Genomic DNA, 12,166 nt, shown 5'->3' on the forward strand with positions numbered 1-12,166 from the left:
GGGGGGGGGGTCACAGTATTATTTAATGCTCTAGCTGATCTATAGTGCTAGGTCACAATCCTTGTATGAAAAAGATTTTCTAAATGACGAACGGATGGTCTAAAATCATGTCAGATTCTACCACATTGCGACGTTCTTTTTTAGGCTGGATACATGTACAATGCTCCCCAGCTGTCCGCCGCTCGTCCACGTGAGCGCGGTGCTGTAATTACATCATACAGAGCCCAGCCCGCTGGTGCTTTTGGTGGCTGCATATCGTGCTTGCTTTTGGGGAGCATCATCACATCGGGCTGGAAAACAGGAAAAAAAAGGATGGGTCGAGCAACCGGTCTTGTCATATGCAGCATGCAATGGGATGGCAGCAGCTCCCGTTTCCCTTTGACGAAAAATTGTCCCTGGTTGCATCTTCCTCTCTCTCTATCTTTGCTCTGCCTCACATTTGGGAACCGGATCTCACCGAAACGTTTCGTCATATCGTCCAGCTTTTTCGCTTGACCGATGACACTGCTAGAAGCAGATGTGACCGTAGAACTGCTAATTAATCCGCCTTTGTGGACGTATGAAATCACACCCTGAGACTTGCGTCACCAATTAATTTCACCTGTATATATATTTTCTAAAGTTTAATTCAGATGTTACTACTGATCGCTTCTCGTGTATTTTGTTCGAAGAATCAGTTTGGGTGGCCCTTTCATCTTCTTCTTATGTTGTTAGCAAAAGTGAAGGATTGGGACGACTTTACGATCAGCACCAGCCAAAATGTAGCTTACCAATGTAGATTTGTAAGGTATCGTCCATGAAAAATGTAACGACGCGTGAAAGCTTTTCCTCCAAAACAGCTTGACCGCTGCACACTGACGTATGAAAGATCAGCCTACCGGTGTTAAATACCTCGGCATGATGCAGCAAAATTCTTCAGTTTTATTTGAGATCATTGGGGAAACATTCTTCTTTTTAAAGATTGTGAGCTTTTGTCTAGGGCGCCTTTTTTAACACGTTCCATCCGCATCCTGCTTATCCTTCCACATCACACAGCTTAGCGGCGCAACTCACCACAGCAAGCAAAACGCGCGCGCGTTGCGAAACCAGAACCACCACGAATCGCATTTGCAAATCAATCGGACACGATTTGAAAAGAAAACATTCGTGTGAAAAGTAAACACGCGCTCCGCTTTGTCTGCGCGGGGAGGAGCACTGCGAACCGCCTGTCTGGCGGCTCAACCCTTCTAGTCGGCGTCCTACAGAACGATTGTACGCCGTATTCAAATGTGCCACCGGGAGCCCTTTGGCCGCCGCTTTGGGGGGCTTTTTGATGGATGTCGATTACCGATCGGGATGCAAATCAGGAGTGAAAACGACGCAAAACGCGCCCGACGGTGCGCGTCGAGGAGTAGCCGCATTGAATGCAGCGCTATAATATATTCTGCCGGTACCCTCATGTAACCGGAACTTTATATGCGTCCGTGGAAGATGACGATATGGCGTCGCCGCGCTCAAAATGAGCACTTCGCGTTCTCATCGCTCAATAACGCGTGAGCGGTGAGCGGTGTGAATTTTCTTTTCTTTTTTCAAATATTTGCCGATAATTTGGTAGAATGCTACACTTTAAACGGAGGTGGCAAAGGGAGGGATAGGGGCTGTGGTTGTAATTTGAAAAACGTGACTGCCCGTGCTATGCTTACCAAAATAATCAACGCCAAGAGCTTAAAAAAAATTCTCTTAATTGAATAAAAAGCGGACAAATATTTCTTTTTCTTTATTTGCAGAGTTCGACAAATTCCGAATCTCGACGTTCCTCGGCTATAGCCGAGCTGGCAAGTATGACGTGTGTTGCCCCAAAATTTTAAAATGTGTCTCCACGTGGCAGATGTAACCCTACAGCAGAATATGCAACGTGCAAAGCGCAGGGCTACCGAAAACAGTACGACAACCCTAGGAGGCGACGCTGCGCGACGTTGTCAAACCCTTTGGGCTGCAGCTGTCCCAGCGAATTAGCATAGTCGATGTCCCGATCAATAGTTAATGCAAACGAGCCCTCAGCCGATACTTACTTCCAATCAATTCGGCACACGGTGCTAAATAAATATATAATAGCGCACGCACAGATAACGAGCTCTTTTGCTCCGTCTGTCTAGGAGGGCGGCTGGGAGGAAGGTTGGACGGCGGCGGCGGAAGATAGTGAGAGGGAGAAAGAAACACAGGAATAGAAGAGGAAAGATGTGTGAGAGAGATTTCCTTTGCGCGTAAATACATAAGATAGGTTGCGGCGAGAAAGGCGATTTATCGTGCGCTTTTCTTTGGACCCCTTCGGGCTTGTCTATGGCCGTGTCAATACCAGCCATGTAATTTACGAGCTCTGCATGCAGATCAGCACGCGGACTTGGAAACAAATTGCATTAATTTCGCGAGTGTCGACCCATTCGGTACTCACATGTATCCTTTACCGGGACTGCAAGAGTTTAGAAAAAAGCTGTTTTATTTCCGACATTGGTTTGGTCAAATGCTAGTCGGAGGTTGTAGACGGCTCTAGTAAGCTATGATTAACAAGCAGTCATTGTCCCATATTGCAATTAGAAGAAAATACAGAAAGAAAGAAAAGCAATAAAGCACACTACTTTGGATTTAAATCTGTGACGTTTACTGCAAAGCATGCATGAAAGTTATTCTCATGAGAGAACTTTTTAGTAAAACGATGTGTTTACTTTAAAAAAAGTATATCTTCATTTCTGGAAATAATGCTTAGATCTAGTTCGTCTTTAATATTCCGGGTGGCGACAAAGCTTTACTGCTGTCCGCTTTTGCGTGCTCGCGTTGCTTTCCGCCGTGGTGGACAACACCCATGTCCACAACTAACGAGTTAGCCCTTCATCCCTTCCCCCTCTTCGGTTCCCTCGTTCCTCTTCGTCTGGTGCCCCTGGTCTCCCCTGCCCCCTCCCCCGGAGCGGCCTGGAGTATGGAGATCCGTGTTGAGGCAGGGAGCTAGTAGTTTGGTGTGGCCACGTGCGGTATTGTCATCCGATTAAGCCGGAGATCGTCTTACTTTGCGTAACAATGCACACTCGATCAAATAGGAGATCGATAATGGGTCGAATGTAACTGAGCAGTGCTAAGCAGCGGCTGTGACACGCGGCCCAGGAGCCATTGTGCACGGCTCGTATCTCATACTGCTTGTAACTTGCATTTTTTTCAACGAATGCGTTGGGTAGAAATTGTAAAATCCGACAGGCCTTACCATACAGACCTTGAGAGTCTCCTTACATCGCTATATATTTGACTCTGCACATATTTCTGCTAAAAACAGAGAGTAATCTCTATGTGCTGTCGAGGAAAACGACGCTCGTATTGCGATTGCCCTCCAACTCCAACTATGAGAGAAGGCGCTTAGTTCTCTAATTAACAACATCCAATTTGTATGGTTCTAAACTTTAAGCACCTGTTGCCCTTGTAGCCAATTACGGCGGATCGTTCCGTTTAGCCCGCCACCCTGGCCCACTGCCGTATTTACTCCCTTCCTCGCCGTTTATATCAGTCTTTCATCGATGCTGTGACTGCCGTTTGGATCAGTTTTTAAAACCGTCCTTGCAACAGTGAAGTGTCCTTTGGAATTTTTTAGAAAAGGATAGTCAAAAGGTAAACATGACCTCGGCCGTTTTGCGCACAGATACCTGAATATGTGACAGGACTGAGCTGTATGCTGCGGACTAATCTTTGCGAGAACTTCCCCGACCTGATATCCTGGCCTGACAGCAGCACATAAGTTATGTGATCTGTCGACAGATGATAATTTCGGGTTAAAAAACATGCGATTAGGATCGTTTTTCGCGCAGCGATTTGAGATATATAGATATAGTTGGGAGACGCCCGGCCCAAATATTATGTGCCTTTCTCCAAATGAAAATAATAAAGAAAACAACTTGAAATTCGTAGAGACTAAGTACAGCGTCAAACTATCCTCACACTGGAAATGCAAGTGTGCTCACCTACAGGTGAGCGACATTCACACACTTACATTTCCAGTGCATTTTAACATTTTGTTGATGTGATAGTGGGTGTTAGGGGTAAGGGACAAATGTGTGCAGTGTCGGTTGCCGTCTCTTTCTAAGGAGCAAATGCGGCGGGAATGTGACAGATCACATTTTTTCTTGACTTTTGTCCCGCTGCCCGCACTTTACGTCATCGCTCCAGCACTCGTCTAGGCCGGCCTGTTGTTCTGTTTCTGTTCCTCTCACTTGGCGGGCCCCTGAGAACAACGGACACAGAGAGGCCTGACGCTCTCCGCACGCGGCCCAGCATGGACAGCGTGGGCTCCTCGGATGATGAATTGAGCGTATGAGCGCCCACCTCTCGCGGCGCGCATTGGGGCTGAGACCACGATTCTCCAGATATTGTTGGTGGTAGATAGATGCACCGCGCATTCCAGCAACTTCACTCCTCTCGCTGTTTTATTCTCCAGCGGGGGATACGATTATGACACAACTAATATTTGGTATCGCGGTAGAACCACACTGTTAAAATAAAATAGAACTTTAAGAAGAATTTGTTGTAAAACAAGTTCATTATCAAACAATAAAGTTATGAAGAATTACGACTGGTTTACAACTATGACAAATTAAGACACTAAAATGTTTGAGTTTTGACTACAAAAAAGAGGTGGGATCCCACAACATTAATGTTAACAACATCTATATTGTAACAGTTTTCATTTTATTCCTTTGAAATGAAAAACTGCGCACGGGTCAAACGATAAGTTAAAATAACTCGGCGACGACGACTTTAAACTTCTCTATTTGTATTTTTCTATTGGTTATTAATATTATAACTTTATCATTTATTCTATCAATAGAATCACTGCTTGCGTCATCAGCTAAAAAAAACGAAATGACCGTTGAATTTGGAGCACGATTATGAGCCCTTTGGTCGTGGCCATGGTTAGGACAAATTGTGGGGTTTCCATGAAGCAGGCCCTAAGCCTGCTTACTGCTTACCATGCAGGGATGAAAAAGTGTCGTGGGCCGTCTTAGAAGAACCACGCAACCCCCAGGCCATGGTCCGTAGTTACGTCTCGTATACCTGGCAGTACCCGCGCTATGCGTGCTCACGATATTGTTTGGCGATGACTCGGCAACACAACTACTTCCATGATACGATCACGGCTCTCGTTCTGTCTTTTTTGCCTTTCCCTCCTCGCCTCCGCTCTTCTCAATGCTTCTCGTTGGGCCGTAATTTGCTTAGCGCTCGGGCGCGGCCGGCAGCCGGCTGCTGTGTTATTGTTAGCCCTTGCACTCCGAGGTAGGCAACCACCAGCTAACCGGGCTGACTGCCTCTGCAACAATAGTTTATCTATGAACGGCTTAAATATTTTGCACCAATATTATGACTTTTCTAGTAGGACTGCTGCCCCCTCCCATTTTCCGTCCACTTTCATTTGTCTCCTAACGGCCAAAGGCGCGCTACCTCGAGCGAGCTGGCCGTGTGTGTATCGCCGTTCGTATGGCCAATTCCAATGCAATTAGCTCACAATGGCGCTTACAGGTCCGGGGTAAATTTGTCCTGAACTGGCTGGCTATAACGCGCGGTACACGTAAAGGCTCCCAAAGAGTTCGGCGAGGACAAGTGTTTCACTTCATTAGCGGGCGGCTGCTGCAGGTTGGCGCCGGAATGGGACAACACAATCGATGTTTAGGTCGATCGCTCACTATTGCGTGCGTCGTAAGATTTTATGTAGCCCGGGGAATTGGCCTGCACGCGCCCCTCGCCTCTATCTAGAGCCCTTTGGAATGCGCGGTGAACCACTCTGCCATCCTAGAATGCGCGTTTACGTATAATGCTCAAAATGTGAGTGTGTGGACAATGGCACAGATCTTCGCGGATACATGCATTACGGCACAAAGGCCTAGAGGGCGCTGCGCTACGTGGCCTCGGCCCCGATGGCGGCCGTGATATCCAAACGTTTGGGCCCACAATGCACCGCGGCGTATACACAGGGTGCGCGATATGAGAGAGGCCTAGGCGACACAAGATCCAGGGAAGTTTACGAGTTGGATTGCCGCCCTAGATGCGCCAGTTTGTATTGTGTGCTGATTCCACTGTATTGTGACCGCGGGCCGTTCCGACCGCCGCGGTGCTAGACGACAACAATTGGGTTGTTTTATTGATGCACGATAATGCGGAAGAATCACGGCGCTCCCGAGTACGAGTGTGTTAGATTTTCATTAAGATTCCGCCACCTTCCCCTTGGACTTGTTTCGCGGGTAATTTCTCAGCCTCGCACGCGCTCAGATATGCGGCGCGTGATATTCCAGCGAAATTCCTTGCCCTTCGCGTCGCGTGGAAATGCTGGTAATTAGGTGGCAAAGAGTTACGTGGATCAGTTTGGCGTGCTGCGTGTCTACAAGGTGTCGTATCGACTCACATTCCGAACACGCGGCCCAAATTGGATGCAGTGCAGGAAGCTTATCGCCCGGCCACGTGTTGCACGCCCAGAGTGGAGGAAGTCCAGCAAGAGGGAAGACCAGGACAAAGTACGCGTACTCGCGTCGCGACCACAAGGAAAGACCAAGTGGATCAACTAAGACCGAAAGACTTTACTTGGACACAATGTGTGTTGCGACTTAAACAAAGATGTTAGAATCCGAATTCTTTTTGAATATTTTTGTTGAGACAAGTCATTGATTTTTGAGCTGCGTTTATCCAGGTGTCGTGTCCACCAAAGCTGAGGCGGCCAGCTCACGGGGGCAGCATGTGTGAGACTCACGCGATGGGACCGCGTGCGTGTGGTGTTGCAGTACACCTGTTGGGTGGCGTAAATTGATTCAAACAAGATCATTAACCTACGTGTGTGTGTGTGTGTGTGTGTGGTAGAGGTAAAGCTGGAGGGGGGGGGGGGCTAAGGAAGGCATCCGCTAGCTAGGCAGTACGTGGCCGCGTCCTGCCGGTCGGTTCATGAACCGGACGGGTAGACACTTTGGCTACGTGGCCATTTGGTCGCGTTCCGTCCGGACGACTGATAAACGCGCACGTGTGTGTGTGTGTGTTTCTGTGTGCGCGCGCGCCCGACCTAAACGCGCCTAGCTTCGCGTGCATCTGCATCTCGCGTTTCTCACGCGTGAAGTGTGCGCTATTTGTTGTTGATACCAGGAGATCCGCGGCCGCTGTAAGCACTCGCCGTTAGAAAGAAGGCTGTCCAAAATTGTATCTTTGCTTGTTAGCGCAACAACCTCAGCTACTCAGGTGCCCCCCAAAACCGAATTTTGTTTTAAATGAAAGACGACGACGGGACTGATATTGGTTGCGTGTCGCACCGCTGTCACCTGTGCTCGCCCGCCTGCCTGCCTGCACGAGGTGCGATTCGGATGTGTCAAGCGACACGAGACCTTACGCCAACCCTCTCTGTCAGCTACACGTGGGACGCCGGGGGTTGGTCGCCGTTCTCTGCGGACGCACCTCGTCAAATACTACCGGCCTGTCCAGCTACTGGATTTAGTGCGCTACATAGACTTTAATGTGGCGCCCGCAAACACCGGGGGTATCATCGTGATAAGGCTGGATGCTAGATGAGAATTTGGAGTCGTTTATCATGTAGATAAACATGAACATTAGAGGGCTAAAAGTTGCGTGCTTCGTGAACCTTTTATTTTGTACACGTACACCTGGACACCGACTATTACACATTTTTGTTTGGTGAGTCTCTGTAACGTAACGAGCCAAATTGCTTCGACTGTCGATAGTTTACGAACTCACACAGGAATCGTTGGGTGGGGCGCAGGCGCGTGGGGCGGGCGAGGCCGCCCATGCGTAGCTGAGTGCGTTCCCGGGAATCGAGAAAGTATAGCAAGTGAAGTGGGCCTCACATCAGTTGCACCAGACATCACGCAAAGCGTTCCCCGAACAAATCATCGAGTCACCACCGAGATGTTTGCTGGGGTCAAGCATCCTTAAACCGTTTTGTCGAAGCTAACAGACGTGATCTGTTAGAACATTGACTGCACTCTTTTGACTTCATTTGCCAACGCAACGACTCAAAACTTCTGTCAACACACCACCACCACCACCGCTGCTCCCAACTGAGCGCCACCGTGGGCTGTCCAGTCCAGGTCAACGCGAGGTCGTAAAGTAACGCTATTCGGACGCACGGAAAGTGTAATTTCTGGTGGTCATTAAGACGTGGGCCCCTGCGGGAGCGCTCTCTCTCTCGCTCTCCCCCCCTCCTCTTTCTCTCTCTCTCTCCCTCTCTCTCTCTCTCTCCCTCTCTCTCTCCCTCTCTCTCTCTCTCTCTCTCCCTCTCTCTCTCTCTCTCCCTCTCCCTCTCTCCCTCTCCTCCCTGTCTCTCCCTCGCTCCCGCCATCCCTCCTCGCTCCCTCCCTTCTCTCTCCACGAACACACTGCTCACTCGTACTATTGGTGTGGGTAAGCTTGGTCCCCTGTGGCACTGGGGCACTTTCCTTATTCGTGTTACTGGGCAGTAGTGGCATCGATTTGGAGACGCGCGGCAGTCTCTGTGGAAATGGTAAAAGTGCTGCGTGACATTGTAAAATGAACGCGCTGGGGGCTGTTAATCGCAGACATGGCTTGTGTGGCTTCACCCAACTCCGCCCGAGCCTCCACTTTATATCCTGGCGAGTTTTTATTTACATAACCTCCCAAATCGAATATTGTGACGGAGACAAGCCAATTTCGTCGGAAAAGACAAAGCCACTGCACGGTATATATGTAGAAACAGCAATGTCTGATTTATTGAGGCAAAAGGGAAAACTTCGAGAAACTCCCATGGTAACAGAAAAAAATCCTCAGATTTTGAGATCTCCTCAAAAACGAGACTGATTTCCATTTATATAAAACTTGAAGTAACCACGCACACCTGACACTTTCCACAAATTTTTTGCTGTATAAAGTTTTTCGAGTTTTCAGCGACACTGGGGTGAGTCCCACCCCAAATTCAGTGTAAGAACAAGTTTACGTTTTGCTGTATTTGCCTGCTCCCAGGATTCGCAAACCGCACCAAAGGTTTTAGCGGCAAAGTGATGCAGGAAGTTCAGAGGCTACGGCACGTGTGCTCGCTCATCAATTCGCCATTCATTGCCTTGTGCGCTTGGAGACGGAAACTGCCTCCAATCAACGCCAGGGGCCCATATTTCTGTGAGTGTGCATACAAACGGGCGCATTTTGCTCCACTGATTGCCGGACACGCGCAAGGGCATAAGTCGATGTACGTACGGCAACTCAGTGGATTGCCATCACTGCGCACGATTTTCATAAGTAATTCCGCTTAAGACCCACTGCATTCGATCGTAAGTTTGGCGCGTGGAAGACAGCTTTGTGGCGTTCTGTGATTCCGTGGAGTCGACCATGTAAATGGAGGAGGGAGATCTGTTAAAAGCCCAAGTGGTTTTGTTTGATTACCTCCAGCCGACCCCCCTCTCTCTAAAAGTAACCTTCGTTGTTGCCCAATTTTTGCAAATTTAAGAAAAAGGTGCCAAACGATCGGGTCTGGCCTTCCCTGGATTGTGTATGGTATGGAAATCAGATTAAATCACGTCGATATTGATCAGACACAAAGACATCTGGTACGGTTGCCCAGTCCGGCTGGCCCTTGGATGCACGAATCCAGTTAATAACATGGCGAGGGCACGCTTAATGGACAATATCCGTTTCAGGATTTCTATCATGATAAGCCTGTAATCGACACCGCGTGCGCTGCGAGTCTTGACAGAGCGGCCCGCCACACATTTAGTGATTACATCGGGAACATCCTTTCTTTCGTTTTCATTTCCCGCACAAGGCGCATGCAGCATCGCAAAGATTTTTTGACTGGCACTACTGCAAAACTGCCTCTCTCGGCAAATTTCGACCCGTTATTCGCGCAACGGCGATGGTTTGAATTTTGTTCGGACGCAGAGCAACACAAGTACTGCCTGATCGTGCGGAGCGCGCGACAGTCACCTCGGGCGACGCGGCGGCCCAGCGCGGCAGCGCTGGCTGTGGGGTGCGATGGAAGGTTTATGTTTGCGGTCTGGCCTCCCACTGCGGTGTGTACGGCCCTTCTTGCACGCTGCACACGGCGCTGCAGTGCCCACCCGGCAGCGCGGCTCGCTTCAAACGCACATTGTAAAAGTTATGAACCATAATTTGATTCGTTTTCTCGCCTCTCTCTTATTTCTAATTTTAAAAATCAATGTCTGAAATTTTTATCTCTCTGGTTGAGGTGCTATTGTTGCGCATGAGAACAATGAGTCGGGTGCGGGCTGACCTGCCTGACCTGGTCACTGGCAGCGCGGCGCTTGGCGGAAAACACTGCACAGGCGAACACATTCCCTGACAAAAAGTCCTGGAGCAGGAATGAGTGTGTCGGACAATATCGGCGGCGCGCTTTGCTGCACGACTACCCGTGCGTGGCGACGGCGGCAATTAAAATGTAGACCGTACGCCACGACACCAAAGCGCCGCGCGCAGCAGCAAAACCACCTGACGTATCGCGACGTGAATCCCAATGCCTGCGCCATTCACGGACTCCTTAACAGGTTTATGGTTCGGCTTTTGCTACATAAAACCCAGTTTTTCTCTCCATTATTATGGTCTGCGGCCTGCCGGACAGAGTCATATCGTGGGGTGGGGCGTACACCGGATTTATGGGGATTGTGACCGTCGTCTGACATGGCAACATGACGCCACCTCGTTTCCTGAAATTCTCTGCTCGTCGCCGCGACTTCTATGCCTTGTAAGGAAGTTCTAATTGGCGGCTGAGCACTGTTATGTCAAGTGCGATAAATTTCATACAACTTCATGCAATAATAGCCAAAAAGCGATTCCCACAAAATATTGCACCTGGGGGAGCCATGAAAAAATTATCGCACTAAATTGGCATTCGTCATTGCATTAAGTGCTATAATTTTAGCATATTTTTCTGCGATAATTTATCATTGCAGCAAAATATGTTAAGATTATCGCATTCAATGCAATGACAAATGTCAATTTAGTGCGATAATTTATCATCGCAGCAACAGGTGTTAAAATTATCGCATTTAATGCAATAACAAATTATTGCTCTAAATTTGTAGGCTTCATTGCATCAAGAATTACAGTGAGATCAACGCGTTCTTTTGGATGTTGCTTTTGATTTTGGTGCCTATTAGAAAAGGGGGCGTTTCATGTCGCATTTAACTTTCTGACACATTACACCTTAGTTCTCTTCAGTCCTCGCTTCAGTCTTTTTGTAGAGTGACCTACACTGCAAAGAGAAGACACGCACTCTAAGGTCGCTATGTATTTGTGATCTTCCCTTTCGCTCTCCTCTCTTTTCCCTGTTTCCCTCATTCGATTTGCGTGTAAAGCATAAATATGGAGGATGCATTCGGCCCCGGCGTCTTTTGCGATGAGTATCTCTGCCCCCTCCCGTTTCCCCCACATTAGTCCGTCGGCGAGGACCCCGTCAAATGACGCCCCTTCTTTTTGGTACAACGTGTTTGTCCAACTTGCATGCGAAAGGCTCTCGCTTATACGCATGTATTACTCGAGCAGATGGCCACCGAAGAACGCATCAGAAGACGTTCCTGCGTTCGTGTCACCTGGCACAAGTAGTGACCGCGCGTATTTTTTACACTGTTCTGTTGTATTTTAAGTCGCACACGGTAAAAACGATGTCTCATTTTTTGAGGAAAAAATGAAAACTTTGAGGACCTCTCATATTTTAGGAAAACTCCTCAGACCTCGCCCCAGACTTTGAGGAACCTCCTCAAAAGATGAGGAAAAATTCCACAATTTTGAGGAGACTACCTCGAAATCTTAGGAGCCTTCCTCAAACCAAGGAAGTTCCTCAAAGTTTTCCCTTTCCCCTCAAAAAATGAGACATTGTCTTTACCGTGCAAACTTTGAATTCTTTCGATTTTCAAAGGATTTATTGTTTTACCTGTTTGATTCTATAGGTCAGTCGAAAAATTGTTCGACCGCACCCAGCGACGAGCTGGAACAGTACCATACCTGAGGCCGGCTCAGACGGTATACGTACGGGACGCGCCGTGTAATACAATACGCATTATTGATCGTTAAAAAATTGCGTTCACATTCCTCCGGTTTATGAAAAGCCATAAAGCTGATCGAGTGAGCGAACATCGGCCGGTGTACCTCGCTAGTGCATGTTGCTGCTCCACCCGCAGGAAACGGCATTGTGGAA

The sequence above is a fragment of the Frankliniella occidentalis genome, unplaced genomic scaffold (assembly GCF_000697945.3).
Source record: "Frankliniella occidentalis isolate FOCC.00 unplaced genomic scaffold, Focc_3.1 Scaffold15, whole genome shotgun sequence".
Taxonomy (NCBI): Eukaryota; Metazoa; Arthropoda; class Insecta; order Thysanoptera; family Thripidae; genus Frankliniella; species Frankliniella occidentalis.